The following is a 17,848-nucleotide window of genomic DNA, read 5'->3' as shown; positions in this document are numbered from 1 at the left end:
AGGATCTCGAAATTATGATGAAAGTATGGAGTTCCTCAAATCATTTTTCTCTTTATGCAAAATATCTTTTAACTGCATCTGAATTTACTGGATAAGGTAATTCATGTCCATCCATTTCTGTAAGGACTAAAGCTCCTAAAAAAACCTTTTTTACAACATAAGGTCCTTCCCAATTTGGCATCCACTTTCCTCGGTGATCCTTTTGAAAAGGTAAAATCTTTCTGAGCACAATATCTCATTCGTAAAATTCTCGAAGGTGAACTTTCTTATCATGTGCTCGTATTATCCTCTTTTAGTACATCTGACCATGACAAATTGCTTTCATTCTTTTTTCTTCGATCAAATTTAATTGGTCATATTGGGTTTGTACCCAGTCTACCTCATCTAGCTTTACTTCTGATAGAACTCGTAATGAAGGAATTTCTACCTCAATTGGTAAGACTACTTCCATTCCATAGGTTAATGAAAATAGAGTTTCCCCAGTCGATGCTCGTGCTGAAGTTCGATAGGCTAACAGAGCAAATGGTAGTTTCCCATACCAATCCTTATAAGTTTTAGTCATCTTCTCTATAAGCCTCTTGATATTCTTATTAGTTGCCTCAACTGCTCCATTCATCTTTGGGCGATAGGTGGTGGAATTATGATGCTTTATATGGAATTATTCACAGACTACTTTCATCATTTTATTGTTCAGATTCAAAGCATTGTCTGTAATAATTCTTTCTGGCAGACCATATCGACAAATGATCTCTTTTTTCAGAAATTTACAGACTGTGGACTGAGTAATGTTTGCTTAAGAAGTTGCTTCTACCCATTTGGTAAAATAGTCTATTGCTACCAAGATGAAACGATGACCATTTGAAGCTTTAGGAAAAATTTGTCCAATAACATCTATGCTCCATATAGAGAATGGCCAAGGAGTTGTCATTACATGCAATGGATGAGGAGGAGTATGCTTCCTCTCTCCATAAATTTGACACTTGTGACATTTTCGGACATAATTAACACAATCTGTTTTCATAGTTGACCAGTAGTATCCGAATCTCATAACTTGTCTAACCATTGTATGTCCATTAGCATGAGTACCACATATTCCTTCATGTACTTCTTCAAGAATTAATTTAGCTTTCTTGGCATCCACACATCTCAACAGGACTTGATCCAAGCTTTTTTTGTACAAGACTTCCCCATCGAGTACATACCTGGATGACATTCTTTGGATAGTTCTCTTATCATTTTCAGTTGTTTGTTCAGGATAACTTTGATATTTGATATAGTGCAAAATATCATAATACCAAGGTTTCTCTTCTTCTTCTTCTTCAATGTTAAGACAATGAGCTGGATATTCGTAAGCCTGCATTTCGATAGGCATCATGCTTGCATGTCCATTTACCTTAAATGCGACTGCCAAAGTTGCCAAGGCATCTTCCATTTGATTTTATTCTCTGGGGATATAATCAAAAGTCACTTTTTCAAATTCTTTGATGAGTTTCAGAACCAATTTCTGATATTTCACAAGCTTGAAATCTTTCGTCTCCCATTCTCCTCTGATTTGGTAAATTACTAGAGCTGAATCCCCATAAACCTTAAGCATTTTTACTTTACGTTCACTGGCAGCTTTAAGACCCAAAATACACGCCTCATATTCAGTCTTATTGTTTGTACAATCAAAATTAAGTTGACTGGTAAACGGATAATGCTCTTCATCTGGCGAAACTAATATTGCTCCAATTCCGTGTCCCAAAGCATTTGAAGCACCATCAAAAGTCAACTTCCAATGTTCATCATTGGACACACTTGCTTCTCCTATTGAAATTGCCATCAAATCTTCATCAGGAAAATCAAAATCTATTGGTTCATATTCTTGAGAAGTTCTACTCGCAATAAATTCAGCTATTGCACTTTCTTTTACTGTTTTTCGACTGACATATTGGATGTCAAATTCTGACAACAAGATTTTCCAACGAGCTAATCTTCTAGATAATGCAGGAACATTCATTAGATATTTCAAAGGATTAAATTTGGATATGAGTCATGTAGTGTGATACAACATATACTGTCTAAGCCATCGAGTAGTTCATACCAATGCACACCATAATTTCTCAATTAAAGAATATATGACTTCATATTCAGTGAAATTCTTACTGAGATAATAAATAGCTCTTTCTTTCTTCTTAGTTTGATCATACTGTCCTAATACACATCTCGTTGAATTTTCTCAAACCGACAAATAAAGAATTAAAGGTTTGTCTAGAATAGGTGCTACCAATATTGGAGTACTCGATATATATTTCTTAACTGTTTCAAAAGCTTCTTGAAATTCTTCATTCCATGTTCCAGAATCATTCTTTCTAAGGAGGCGGAAAATAGGATCACATTTCTCAGTTAGCTGCGAAATGACTATATAATTCAGTCTTCCTAAAAACCCTCGAACTTCCTTTTGTATTTGTGGGGGTGAAAAATCTTGAATAGCTCTGACTTTATCTGGGTCTATTTCAATTGCTTTTTGGCTTACCACAAATCCCAAGAGTTTACCAGAGGTTACCCCAAATGTACATTTATTCGGGTTGAGCTTTAACTGACATTCCCTTAATCTCTGGAAAAGCTTTCTCAAATTCTCAATATGCTCTTCTTCAAACTTGGCTTTGACAATCATACCATTGATGTAAACTTCTATTTCTTTATGCATCATATCGTGAAATAATGTTACCATAGCCCTTTGATAAGTCACCTCTATATTCTTAAGTCCAAATGACATCACTTTATAACAAAATGTTCCCCATAAGGTGATGAACGTTGTTTTCTCCATAACCTCAGGGTACATTCTGATTTGATTATAGCCAGAGAAACCATCCATAAATGAGAATAAAGAATTCTTAGCAGTATTGTCCACTAATGTATCTATGTGTGGAAAAGGAAAATTATCCTTTGGATGGACTCTATTAATATTTCGATAATAAACACACATTCGGACTTTACCATCATTCTTTGTTACAAGAACAATATTTGCTACCCATTCAGGGTACTTGGCTACCTTAAGAAATACAACATCAAATTGTTTTTTACTTCTTCCTTGATTTTGAGCAGAATTTCAGGTTTCATTCTTCTCACCTTTTGTTGCACAGGTTTACATTCTGATCTTATTGGTAACTTATGCATTACTAATTCTGTATCCAACCCTGGCATATCTTCGTATGGCCAAGTAAATACATCCTTGTATTATTGCAGTAATTCAATCAAATCATGTCTTCCTTTATCATATAAAGTGGTACCAATCTTCACCTCCTTCTTTTCCATATTGGATCCTAAATTTAAGATCTCAATAGGTTCCTTATGAGGTATAATTTGTTTATCCTTTTCCACCATTTTTAACAGTTCAGAGGGTAAATCACATCCTTCACCATAACCTTCAACTTCCTCAGGACACATAGGCTGCTCAAAATCAATTTTCGGGCCAGCATCATTAGCATCTATGTCATGGATATTTGAGTTCCTGAAAAATAAACAAGAGTATATACATGTAATCATGAAAATGCATTTAAAAATAATTGCCATTTAGAATTAATGCATCTTTTATTGAAAAGGAAAAACACATAGTTTAACCCTTTACACAAAATCAAACTATTGCCCCAAGGTATAGGCAATAATGAAAGTTTTGGTGTATTACTCTGAAAAAGGTTTAAAAACTACATATAATTCTTCTGCAGTCCAATTATTTAACTCAAAATCTGATTATGCGGGGTAAATGCCCATAGCTTCTTTTGCTGCAGATTCATCATCTGATATGACATTGACACTCATTTCTTTCAAAGCATCTTCAACAACCAGCCCTTTGTTTTGCTGATCTTTTTGAAAAGTATGTCCTCCAAACACAAAAGTATTATTTAATGGTGGAAAGGTCATTGATTCCCATGTGAGATCTTCTCCAACAAACTTTGCCTTTCTCAATTCCTGATTCTTCCTAATGTTCCTCTATCTCTCTTTTATTGTTGGATGATATCCCAAACTAAATCGATCTTTCTTGGAATTAGGAAAGACTGTTCCTTGCAAATAGCTTCCTAATCCTTTTCATGTTTTTGCCCCTTTCCCTCGGGTCAACCTAAGTCCTATTTTTGTGCAATTAGAAATTTTGGGTTTAGGCATCTTTTTCCCCTCAGCCAAAAATGTTGCGTTAACAAACTCCAAGGATCTGAAAGAGCATTCAATAGCTTCTTCATCCAATTCGACATATGAAGCAGTGGTAGAGACTGAAGCAATAATGTTTTCTTCAGCAATAAGACATATCAACCTACTATATATTGCAAACTTTATCTTTTGGTGTAACGTAGATGGAACTGCCCTGCCTGATGAATTCAGGGTCTTCCCAACAAACAATTGTAAGTGGGTATTATATCCATTACAAGGAACTCCATCTCATATGTAGCTGGACCAATAGTTAGGGGAATATCAATTTTTCCTAATACCTCATTCTTAGTTCCATCAAAAGCTCGGACAATACTCTGACTACTTCCCATGAGTGTGTTGTCAATTGGTAACTTTTAAAAGTCACTAATGGCATTACATTCAAAGCCGAACCATTATCTACTAACACTCGAGATAAAATATGTCCTTTGCACTTAACTGTAATATGCAGAGCTTTAGGGCTACCATTTATTTTAGAAAGAATTCTTCTTCAAAAAAAGAAAGGAAATTATATGCCTGTATATTTCAATCAATCTGTCAAATTTTTTCACAGGCAATTCCTTTGGTACAAAAGTTTGATTCAACACCTTTAACAAAGCATTACGATGTGCTTCAGAGCTTAATAAAAGTGCTAAAATTGATATACGAGCTGACAATTTGTGCAACTATTTAACAATGATATATTCACTGTGCTTGAGAAACTTCAAAAATTCTACAGCTTCGCTTTCAGTTACAGGTTCATTGATGTTAGTTTCATCTTATTTTAACTGTAGCTCAACCTTTTTCCCTTTACTAACTGGACCTTGTTTCTCAGATTCTTTATAATAACATCTCCCACTGCGGGTAAAATGTTCAACTTCATCTACATCTTCATTTCCTCCTATTTTTTCCTTCATTTGACATTCGTAATTCCATGGAACCTACTTGTCATCTTTATAAGGAAACAGAGATGGTGAAGTGATAACCACCTTTAGAGTTTTCTTATCTAGCACCTGAGTTCTGGGTGTGATAATTAGAGGATGATTAGAGTTATAAAACTCTTTATCTGATCCCCCAGATACACAAATATATATTTCTTCCTCTGATATTTCCTTGAAAAATTCCATCTTCTTTTCATCCATTATTTTTTGTATGAAAGCTCGAAACTCTGAACAGTGTTGTACAACATGTCGTTCATAACCATGATAATGACATATATTTCCACATCTTAATTATTCTACTGACATATTAGATTTCAACAAACCAACTTTGATCATTTGATTCCATATCCATAACATAAGCGATTTTACTTCAATGACTTGCTTTATCACATGTTTTCCTCTTTCCTCAATAACTGAATTGATCCCTTCTCCCATATGATTTGGCAACGGATTTTGAGCCACATTTGGCTGCTCTTTATTACCAAAATTTATGATATTCTTTGTTCTCAGGCTTTGAACAATTCTTTTGAATGCGATGCAGTTTTCGATGGAATGCCCACGAGCTCCTGCATTATATTCGCATTGCAAGTTATCATTGTACCACTTAGGATATGGAGGTTGTATGGGTGATACATGATAGGAGGATATTATATGCTTGTCATATAATATCTGGTATAACTCTTTGTAGGTCATCGAAATTGGATCAAATTGAAATTTCTCTCTTTTCACCCTTGGTTCCCTTGTTTCTTGTTTGGATAAGTTTGGTGTAGAAGATTCAATATCCTGAGGTCAAGACACTGTGATATTATTAGACTCATATTTCCTTGCTTCATTTACCTCACTTTCTTTCTTTTTCATAAATGGCTTTTTGTTAGATTCACCATTTTTAAGTTCCCTGCTCTTAATTGCCATTTCAATCATCTCACCTACTGTAACTATGTCAGCAAAGCTTTTGAAAGAATTCCCTATGAGGTGAGTAAAGAAAGGAGCTTTCAAAGTTTTCACAAAGAGCACATTTGTTTCTTCTTCTTCCATGGGTGGATGTACATGTATAGCTATGTCCCTACATCTTTGGGCATATTGCCTAAAACTTTCATTGAATTTCTTTTCCATGTTCTACAGTACCATTCGATTAGGTCTTATATCCTTCACATTCATATATTGTTCCAAAAAGGATTTAGGTAAATCTTTCCAAGGTTTAATATGAGCTCTACTTAATTGATTATACCATTGGATGGCTGAACCAGTTAAGCTTTCTTGGAAATAATGGATCAGTAGTTGATCATTCCCTATATAACCCGTCATTTTCCTGCAAAACATCGTTATATGGGTATAAGGATATTTCATACCATCAAATTTTTCAAAATCTGGGATTTTGAACTTAGGTGGTAATACTAAATCAGGTACCAAACTTAATTCCTTGGCTTCAATTCCATACACATTAGAGCATTCATTTATTTCCCTAACTTCTTCCATTAGTTGTTCCAGTTGTTTTTTTTTTGACCTTTTCTTTGCTTCTTGATCAAAATCTGGAACATTCTCAACTTGTTGTTGGTTTATAGAAGCACTAGGTAAATTTATGTTTACCCTTCTTGTTTGAGTAAATGCCCCTGACTGGACTTTATCGTGAGAGGTTGCATGATCAGGGGGTATAAAGGCTCATCAGTTACTTTAGTTTTCATACGATCTGCTCTTGGTGTGAAGCCTGGAGGATATAAAGGATCTTCAGTGAAAGTACTAACAGCTGGGGCATTTGCTTGATCCATGTTTCTTCTTTGTAACATACTTGCGAATTTTTCCATCATCTCATTCAGGGATTTCATTAACTGTTCATGCATTTCATCCTGGATTTTCTTGAAATTCTCTTGCATCTCAAGCTTATTCCTTTCAATTTGAGTGACCTTATCGTCCATTGCCATTTTTCTGGTATTATATGGATGTTTAGGGGTCCAGTATTCTTCGAAAAAGAAGAAAAAACCTTTTTAATGAATGTGGATGAAAAATATAATGTCAAAATGTTCATGCTCAATATGTAAATGCAAGGTGTTGATATCAAGATAATTTCTTTAGAACAACTTTTATATTAAAACAACGTCTTATTACAAAGCTTTTAGAACATAGTACAAGCTACATATATATCTAAGCAGTTTCTTCTAACTGTTGTATGTGTTCAAGTAACTCAAAGACCTTATGAGCTTCTTCGGTTTCTGGATCCAATTCCTCACTCAAAGTGTTAGCTTCGTATGCCAAGTCCACTAGATATTGTGCCACTCCCTGAGCTTACTCTAGATATTTTGTAATGAGGTCATCTCTTTGTTTGACCTTCCATTAAGCGCGTTCCCTACGGTATCGCCATTGCAAAATTCCTTCATACGGAACAATAGGGAGTTAATTCTCCCTTCTCTGAAGATCTTGGACTTTGATTTCCAGCTCATTCACTTGCTTTCTTAGATTCTTAGCTTCCGAGATACTTTCTTGACTTTGCAGTGCAGTTTCCAACCTTTCAATCTTGCTTTTTTGTCTCTGGTTTTGAGCTTGATTTTCCGATAGTCTTTGCTCCAATGTCTCATTTTCTTTAGCAAGCATCTTGGTCTAGTGTTTTCTTTGTTTGAGCTCATATTTACCTTTTTCATCTTTTCTTTTCAGGTATGTCAACTCTTGTTTGCTTGATCCTTCAGCAATCTGAGTCTTTACCACCTGTTGATAGGTTGACTGGAAATCGTTGAAATCTATCATGAGCTGTTTTTCAACCTTGCTAACTTGATATGCTCTTCCTTTATAGATATCTATCTCAATTTCCTTGTGGTAGACTTTTTCTTCCAGCTTTTGTAGAGTCTTTCTCCACTGCTTTCTTTCGATCTCAAAATCTTGTTTCGCCAATTCCAATGGAGATGATATAATTCTTAAATGTTCTTTGATGGGTTGAACATTCTCGCAGTTAACCACTGGAATGTTGTCGTTGACGCGATTGATTCTCCATTGTTCGTATTCAGGTGAGAGCTTGACTAAAAGTAAATAAATTTACTCGATGAATCCATTTCCAGGCCTCAACAACTTTTCTGATCTTTTCCTTGTACTGATCACTTCTAAATGCAAATTCTGATTCGGATAAACCAGATGTTGCGGGAATAAACTGCCTTGATTCGTATTGTCTGGAGACCATCAAAGGTGTATATCTTACAGAACCCCATATACCAGGTAAGGGAACCCAATCGTGTTCTCCACACTTATACATTATGTTTGAAGAAGTATTCCATAAAGTTCTCCATAATATGTCTTTATCTTCAAGGTTTCGAAAGATGTTCATCCATTTTCCTTCATCATAACCTCCAGGCCATTTGCGAGAAATGAAATCTTGTAGAGGTGAGAAGCCTTCTAGAAATACTCTTCCAGGAGCTCTTTCTTCATGTTTAAAATGGTTCAAAATCCATACCAATAATAAATGTGCACATCCTATAAAACGTTCCTCTCCCTCGCGTCTGTAGGAATTCAAGGAACGAAATGTTTCGGCTAATATGGTAGGATCTGGATCTACATTCTTGTTCAATTTTGCAAACATGTCTACGGTTGATATATCCACATGCCCCATAATCTTCGGGAAAATGATTAATTCATAAATTCCTAAAGCCAACATATCAACTTGCTTCCTTTTGTCAGGATGGTGGTAGATTAGTTCTTTCAAGGCAGCCCAAGTAATGCATTCACTATCACCCTTTTTCTTGATATGTCTTGTAGCCCATTATTCACTCATCCCAGTCAATAAGAGCACTTTCTTCTTGAAAGGAGCAGTGTTAGGTGACTTGATATATACCCTGTCTTCATAGATTCTTGGACAGCAGATAAGAGCTCGATATTCTTCTATAGTGGGTGTCAAATATACCTTGCCAAAAGTGAAGCAATTATAAGCAGGGTTCCAAAACTGTGATAGGGCTCTGAACAGATGTCTGTCAATAGGGATGTTTAAAAGATAAGCAATGTTGCCATATAACTAATGAAATAGTTGCTTGTTCACAGCTTCCCATTTCTCCCAGATTTTTTTTAACTCACCAAGGTTATTTTGGCGAACGTTGATATGTGTATATTTGACCAGATCTGACATGTATCCAGGTGATAGACTATTTCCCTTGACAAGTTGAGTCTGCTCAGACCACATTAGAACGACTATATTATCTTCTACTTCATATTGGACTCTTTGTTCCATATTTCCAGCTCTCTATATGAAATCAATCATGAATCAACACCATAATATGAGAATGTAAAATGCAGAAACGAGAATGGAACATAAAATTAAAAAATAATTAAAGCCTAATTTTATTTAGACAATAAACCTAACCACATGATTTCTAGTTCGCATGCATTTGTTCAAAAATAATAATAAAAGACTCAACATGTTTTTCCTTGTGTGCTAAATCTTACAAAACCTAATCAGTATATGTTTCGTCTGAACCTAAGTTCTAAGTTTCACTATATGTTAGGTTTTGGCTCTAGGGTAAAAAGGGTCAACAAATTGTCCTTTGTTGGTGTCCCCTTGGATTGCCAAACCCGTAATCCTAGTCCATTACAAACTTTCAGATTAAGTTCAATTCGAAGGAACACACTTCCTTATGTCCATACGGAGGTGAAAACCACACAAGGAACATAAGGTGTGAGCTCAAAGAATGGTCCCCTATCCCATATAGGGCTGTAAATGAGATGAGACAGATCGCGAACTACTCGAGATCGACTCGATCAAGGCTCGATAAATACTCATATCGAATGGACTCGACTCGATTTCTTAACGAGCCGAAACGAGCTACTCGATATTCGACTCGAAAAGCTCGTGAGCAGCTCGAAAAAATGTTATATTATAATTTTAGATTTTTTAAAATTACTTTATTAAAAATATATTAAAAATACATTATTGATAATTATAAAATATTAAAAATATATTAAAAATTCTATAATACAACTACCCTCAAATTTTATTTTTTTTAATTAATCAGCCCAAGTCCAATTGTTACATTGTATATTACTAAAAGAAAAATAAAAGCTCATTTAATTAACCATATGTTAGATTACACGTGTTTATTTGATTTTTTTCTTTCTTTTTTAACTTTTTACTGCACATGTACTTGACAACGTAAAAAAATAAAATAAAAAATAAGAAAAAACATCCAAACAATATAAAAATTGAAAATGGTTAAAAATTATTTTTGAATAAATATTCTTATATTTATTTTAAATTAATAAAAACTTATTTATCTAAAGACAAATATTTAATATATTTCTAATGATAATATTTTTAATAAATAATTTTTAAATTGTTGTTATATTTTGAGGTTTCAGGTTTAAATATCATATTTGAGAATTTAATATCAATATACTATATTGTACTTACCTCATAACTAATTTTTTATTTGAAAATAAATATAATAAAAAAAAATAAAAAAAAATATGATTCAATTTAAATATTAATAATTTTAAAAAATATCAAAATAGAGTGTAACCGATTTTATAAAGAATTAAGAAAGAAAAAATTCATTTAGACTTACATTAATATCTTAATTAACAAAATTAATGACATCAAATCATATTTGAGAGAAAATGATCATCCCTACTACTAACTTGTACCATATAAAGTAAAACAAGACATATATATATGCTTTACTAGATTCTACTCTGAAAAAAAAAAGTAATAATTGCAGAGTTGGAAAATCAAAGCAGTAAATAAAGAGAAGACTGAGAAGAGAAAAGGAGTAGAAATCAAAAAGACTGAAGCTTCTTATTAGATTTTTGTTCTTCAGAAAGCAAAACAAAAACAAGTTTACTTTCTCTCCTTTCACTAAGCCATCTCATTCATTCTAATTATGTAATAGGATTTAGGATTTAAGGGGTAGAGTTTAGAGTTCACAAATGTAACTAAAAACTAAATTTAAATAAAGTGAAAATTAAACACACAAATCAAGAGTTAAAATAGTGTTTAAAATAAAAAGAATACATAAATATAAGGGACTTAAACTTAAATAACCCAAAAATTACAACTAAAACTAAAATTGAAAAAATAATAAAATCGAGACAAATATAAATTGATAAATTAAAAAAAAGTCCTTACTAGTGACTAAAGTAAATGTACGGCTAAGTTTAGGGGTATGAGAGTTATTTACCCTACATTTAATATATAGAAACCTAATTATAAACTAAACCTAATATTAACTAAAACTATCCTCTTCAGCCGTTTTGCTCTCTCCCTCTATTCTTTTCTTCTTCTTCCCACAACCGAGAGCCTCAAAGGCTAATCACATCGCCACTCGCACCATCGGCCACCATGACCGACGCTTAACCACCGCCCCAATGGCCTCCATATGCGAATGAAAACAACCCTTATGAAGCCTTAAGTTGCTGCCTTTCTCTTAACCTTTCTCTTTGGCCGAGACCTCATCTACTCTCCACTCACACAAACGACGACTGTACACCAAGATCCCACAACTCGTCGATAACGCATATGGTGAAGGTATGTATCACTCAAACCTTTCCTTTTCTTCTTCAACCGAAAGTTTTGAAATCCTCTACACCGTTTCTCTCCTCTCTACTCTGGTGAAGATCCAAACACAACAAAGGTAAATATATCTCTCTCTCGTTTCTATTTCATTTTTATTTTAGAATCTGAACCGATGAACTAACCCCTAACTCCTATGCAAGGTTTCCCGAGCAACCTTCAATGCTTCGGTCTCAAGCCTGGTGGCTCAAATCGGTAAGCTCCTAATCCCTATTTATTTCTGTTTTTATACTTGAAATCTCGATGGATGAAGACTAAACCAAAAAATCGATGTGCAAGAATTAGAAGAAAAAAAACTCACAACATTCTTCTGTTTGTATTAATATTAATAATAATAATAATAATAATAATAAATATTTATAATATTTTTTAAGCCCGGTCAAAAACGGGCGTCTACAGGTAATATGTTCTTTTACACTTTGATGAATCCTTGAAAAGAAGACTGTGATGCATTTTCTGGGTTTTATGACTTGATTCATAAGTATAACTTAGTATACGATAATACGAATGCTAGCCAAATTCAGTTTTCATATGTTTATTTCTTTTATATAATTTCTACCAGCAGGATCCAGCTGTGAGAGGGAAGGCATCTGACCATTCTAAATTTAGAGGCCTATTTTCAAAGGTAAATGAAACCCAAAGGAAACCCATGTTTATATAGTTTCTACTTTCTAGGGAATATGTCAAGGATTTGCAGTCTATGTTGTTGAAGGTAAATTCTATAGTGAGATTGTGGTGATCAACCTAGAAACAAAATTCTTTTTCTGATGCTGATAGGTTTAGCAGTTAATTTGGGTGTGTCGAGGTTTAGGATGAATAACTTCAGAAAGAATAGGTTGCTTGCTATATTGTTGTGATTTGGTCATCTCGAATTTGGCCTTTTAGCATTGCTCCAACATTGGGAAAACTGGAAAGTTTTCTTATATTAAATACTTGCTTCTTGAATGTGTACCATGAATAAATTTTCAGAATGTTCCAAGCGCTCCACCCACATCAAACTCAAGGCTTTCACCACTACCTCCAGAACCTGATGGTTTCAATTACGGTCGTGAGGCAGCAATCAACATTCCTCTGGATACAGCTTCAGGAGGATCATCTCAGGTTATCCAAGATTGAAAACTTGTCTCTGAATACTGTTTTGATTATTTTGGTTAAGCATTTGATCTCACTGTTATGGTTTTACTGCATAAATCTAGGATTTGAAAAAGAAAGAGAATGAACTCCAAGCTAAGGAGGCTGAACTGAATAGGCGGGAGCAGGTATATTGTGGAAAGAAAATTTTGAACTTCTAATTCATTCTTATTTTACAGATCATAGGTTTTATTTCTGTTCATGCATATATGTTTCATAAATAAATAGCAAGAACATTATTTGTTTTCTGCCCTTTGGCACCCTATGAATCATTTGATCCCTACAATTTTTGCTGATCAGCTTATTCCATGCAGGAAGTGAGACGAAAAGAAGAGGCAGCAACAAGAGGTACCTTTCATTATAATATGACTATTCACATTGAAAACATTTAGTTTTGTTCATTGTTTCAAGTTTTGTTGAACATAACATTTTTTTGCAATTTTTTTTTGACTTGATTCTTTTTTCTACCGTGAGCTAGATTTTGACTTCTCCATTTTGCAACTGGAATTGTTTTGGAAGATAAAAATTAGCCATCAATGCTTATATTAATTATCCTAAATTTCTTGTAATTGTATTTTTATTTTTTAGATTTTTTATAGTTCATACATTCATATTATAATGTATTGGTGATGGTTGATTAAAGGGAAAATTATTTATATATTTTAAATGTAATATAAGATTTTTGCAGGTTCAAATTCGAGTTTTGAGTTCGAGCTTGAATCGAGCTTCAATCGAGCTCCTGAATTTTTTTTGAGTTCGAGCCTTTTCGAGTTCGAGTCGAGTTTCAATAATATATTTCGAGTTCGAGCTAAGCTTCATAATTTTTAGCTCATGAGTTTTCGAGTCGAGTCGAGTCGAGCCTAAGTTTAAAGTTTTCGAGTTCGAGTCGAGCTCAGCAATACTCGAGCTCGACTCGGCTCGTTTACACCCCTAATCCCATACGGATGTGAAAACCACACGAGGGAATAGTTTCTCATTCACTTAAATAGTATAAAAGCAGGATTTTAGCTCATGTCATGAATGCAGTGCACATTGGGTGAGGAAAAGCATAACAAAAAAATAAAATAATATACAACCTATTGTTTTATTTTAATGACCCAAAATAAAATATGTACACATAAAAACAAAAAGTTATTAAAATAATAAAAATAATTAAAACAAAATTAAAACAAATCAAATTTATTATTTATTGTAAAGACGAATAATTAATAAATCTGTACACATAAATTGGTTTCTCTGCCCTGGCGATAGAGAGTGCAAATAGTACACCCTAGATGGTGTAAATAGTCTCGAAAAAAGTAAGTGTTTATCCTCAAAGAATCAGATAAAACACCAAGTTGTAGAGTCGCCACCAATCTTTTATATGGTGAGATTGGTCACCAAAATATCATATTATTTTAATACATATTCATAAGAATAATATTAAAATAATACAACTCGGGTTTACTTTACTAGAAAAATGAGTTCGGGAGTCGGTTACTTATGGAAAAGAATTAGCATTCACACAAAGCCCAGAATTGGTATCGATATTTATTAATTAAGTGTCTTTGCAGTAAATGATATATATATTTTTATTTAAAAATAATTTAATATAAATAATAAATACTTAATATAAATATTATTAACACTATAATATTTAATATTAAAACTATATAACTTAAATTATCATAATATATATAATTATAATAATATTATAATTAGTCTTAAAATAATAATTAATGATGTAAACATATAATATTAAAATTAATTAACATAATTCTAGTGTACTAATAATGTAATTTACCCTAAGTTGTTAAAAAGGTCAAAGTGTAAGTTATTAAATATACTAAGGATCAACATGGTATTTATCCTAAATCATATATATATATATATACATGATAATGACCATAATATAAATAAATAAAATTTATGAATAAAATTAAAATGCATGAAACATGTTTTTTAATGACTAAATTATGAGGTTACAAGGTTATAGGAACCTCAGGTTAATTTCCCCATATCACAAATTACACGTAGGTCTCTCCTCGAAACGACACCGTTTGGGGAGAGATATAAATAGGCTGAATTAGGCCTAAAACCCCAAAGCTTCCCATTTTTCTTCTCTATTTCTCTCTCTTTAGAGAGAGCTCTCACATCTATCTGAAATTCCCTCGCCGAAGGGAATTCGTTCCCGGCCAGCCACCATGCGCCGTCATCGATAGCCACCACCGGTCACCACCCACGGTGGCCAGATTTTACCCAAACATACATAAATGAAACCCGAGTCATCCTAAAACCGAATTCGACTACCGTTTCTCCTAAAACACCCTAAATAACAGTAGATCTAAAATTTTATACCTTCGATGGTTCATCTTCTCCGACGGCACATGGCGTGAGTGCTCCGACGAGGGTAAGGCTTCTCTCACTCTCTGCTTTATATTTTCCTGGACTTTGGTTGTTGTGTATTGGGTGGTTTTCTCTCTGTTGTTGTCGTTGTTGTTCTTCGCAGGTTTGCCCTAGTTATAGGGTTTTTCGAGTCCCATTTCAGACCGATTAAACGAATGAACCCCAGTGAGTCACTGAAGCTACGTTGGTGACTCACCCAAGGGGAGGTGAAATGTGCGGTGGAGAGGCTGGGTGCATTAAATGCACCCAGATCTTGTAGATCTGGCGAGGACGTGGTTGCTGCTGATTGGTAAGTTCATCGGCGGGGTATCATCATCTCTACGGCGGCGCTGGAATAGCCCTAGGGTTATAATGAGTACCCTAGGGTTTCTGCTGGTCGTCTGTGGTCCGTTAGACTGGCTTCTGGATCGGACGGCTGGGACTCGTGCGGGGCTAGAACTTTGCGTGAAAACCCTAGCTGAACATGGGTTCGCTTCTGGGCCTGTAGCATTATTCGGGCCGAATCCATGTCTTCATTGGATTCAAGTCTGCTAGAATTTAATTGTAATCGGGCTTCGGGTTGTAACTTCGTGTTTAGGCCTTCGGGTTGTAATTTTATTTGGGTCATGTAGAATAATATAAATATAATAATAATAATTATATTTATTATGTATATAATAATAATAATATAAATATAATAATAATATATAGAAACGTCACTCGAACGAAAACCATTGTCGACATCATCGTAGTTAATGTCATGCATTGCAACTTTATGATGATATCTAGGCAAATCATGGTGAGGCATTTTAGGTTGAAGGTCTGTCCTTTCCCAAACATTTGGAGCATTCTGCAATCTTGACATAGTGAAACAGCTGCCTCCCATACATCAACCTCAACATCCAAACCTTATCCCTTTAAAGCAACCTCAAAAAAATCAGACTCATCAACTAATGGTGTGTCATCTACCAATGGAACAATATCTTCATCATCCTCACTAAATTCAACAAGGTTTTCTCGAACCGTCCAACAAGGTTATCATCACCATAACTTGAATGTGGTTAAGAGGGTCATGCTTTTTCTGTTCTTCGAGCTGGTACTGATGATATTGGAATATCAGTTGCATTTGTGGTTTCGACGTATATCTCCACCATATTATTATTTTATGATTTATGAAGTCCAACCATAACAGCAACATCGTCATCATCATCAAGCTGAACTTTTCCATATGTCATTGGATTTGAGGAGATCATGTGCCGATAACTTAAACATGAAACAAAAAACTCCAAGTTTTCTCTCAATTTTTTGCTTCATTTGGCTATGAGATACATCTACAGGAAACATCATATTGATTTGTTTGTCTGACTTAAACACAACACCAACATTAGTTTGTAGAATTTCTCCATTATAATGAACAACTGTGAAGAATTTGTTGCTCATTGTTTGAAATGTTTTTTGGTTAGATGAAAAGAGTTTGTTGTGTAAGAGATTGAAGATGAAAGAAGTGTGTTATGTAAGAGATTGAAGATGATGTGCATAACTTAAAGGGAATACATATTTTTTCCCGTTGAAATTTGTCATACCAGCGTGACGAGTTCCATTGAAATTTTAAAAAAAAAAATCGACCGTTGAACAAAGGTTAATCTAACGGTCAAAAAAAGTAAAAAGTATACCCATTGGAACTTATCACACCGGCGTGATGAGTTCCATGGGCATTAAAATATTATTTTTTTAATTTTCTTTTAAAAATTTTAGAAAAAAATATTTTTTATTGGCGTGACGAGCCCCTCAAGATATATTAAATTTATTCTGGCTGTAGGGCCCACCTAATACGGCCCATTAAAAATTATATCCCATGGAACTCGTCACGTCGGTTTGACGAGTTCCACGGGGACTGTTGCAATTGCCTTAGATCCCAAATTAAAAGTTTGGGTGCCCTATTGGGCCAAATAATCCACCCCGGGTGGATTATTTGCCCAATTTGGTCGTTTTTTCTCTCTATTTGTTTATTTTTCAAAAGTATAGTTCTTTATCTCAGCCATACGCGTCATGATATTTCTTTTAACCTAAATAGGGTTGCTCAATACATGCATCAACCTTGTGAACTTCATTGGGCAGTTATGAAAAGGATATTGCGTTATTCGATTGGTACGTTAGATTATGATCTTGTTTTTACAGCACTGATGCAATGTTTAAGATTGTAGCCTTTGTTGATGCGGATTGAGCAAGTAACTTGAATGATAGAAAGTATGTCTGTAGGTACTGTGTGTTTTAAGGAAATTTGGTTTCTTGGAGTTCTAAGCGTCAACGCTCTGTGTCTCGTTCTACAATCAAGGTTGAATATCATGGAATAGTCGATGTTGCATCTGAAGTTATCTTACTACGAGCTTTGTTGACTAATATGAGTGTGCCTTTAAATGAACCACCAGTTATTTGGAGCGATAATACAAGCGTCGTTGTCATGAGTGCAAATCCCGTTTTTCATACGCGGTCCAAACATGTTGAGCTGGATGTTCATTTTGTTGGTGAAAAGGTGGCAGACGGGATTCTGGTTGTCAATTACATACCTACTCAGCATAAAATTGCTGATGGATTCATGAAACCTTTGTCCACGGTTTCTTATCCTGGATTTCGATAGAAAGTGAAGGTGTTCAGATGGGAAGAAGTAGAGAGCATATTGTAGTATAGAAGGCTGAAGACTGATTGGTTATGAGGT

General features: G+C 34.3%; 2 long non-coding RNA genes across 2 annotated transcripts; both read left to right on the top strand.

The window, feature by feature from the left end:
* The first annotated feature begins 11,542 nt into the window (after nucleotides 1-11,542).
* Nucleotides 11,543-12,234, top strand: LOC120206300. The gene is made up of 3 exons (XR_005524099.1): nucleotides 11,543-11,698; nucleotides 11,781-11,832; nucleotides 12,200-12,234. It is a non-coding gene; the product is annotated as an uncharacterized LOC120206300 (long non-coding RNA).
* A 417-nt stretch (nucleotides 12,235-12,651) lies between these two features.
* Nucleotides 12,652-13,268, top strand: LOC120206299. The gene is made up of 3 exons (XR_005524098.1): nucleotides 12,652-12,738; nucleotides 12,834-12,896; nucleotides 13,083-13,268. It is a non-coding gene; the product is annotated as an uncharacterized LOC120206299 (long non-coding RNA).
* Nucleotides 13,269-17,848: the final 4,580 nt, after the last annotated feature.

This window comes from Hibiscus syriacus, unplaced genomic scaffold, assembly GCF_006381635.1.
Source record: "Hibiscus syriacus cultivar Baekdansim isolate YM2019G1 unplaced genomic scaffold, ASM638163v2 tig00013680_pilon, whole genome shotgun sequence".
Classification (NCBI taxonomy): Eukaryota; Viridiplantae; Streptophyta; class Magnoliopsida; order Malvales; family Malvaceae; genus Hibiscus; species Hibiscus syriacus.
Note: the sequence above shows the minus strand (reverse complement) of the source record. Positions and strands in the feature narration are given on the sequence as shown.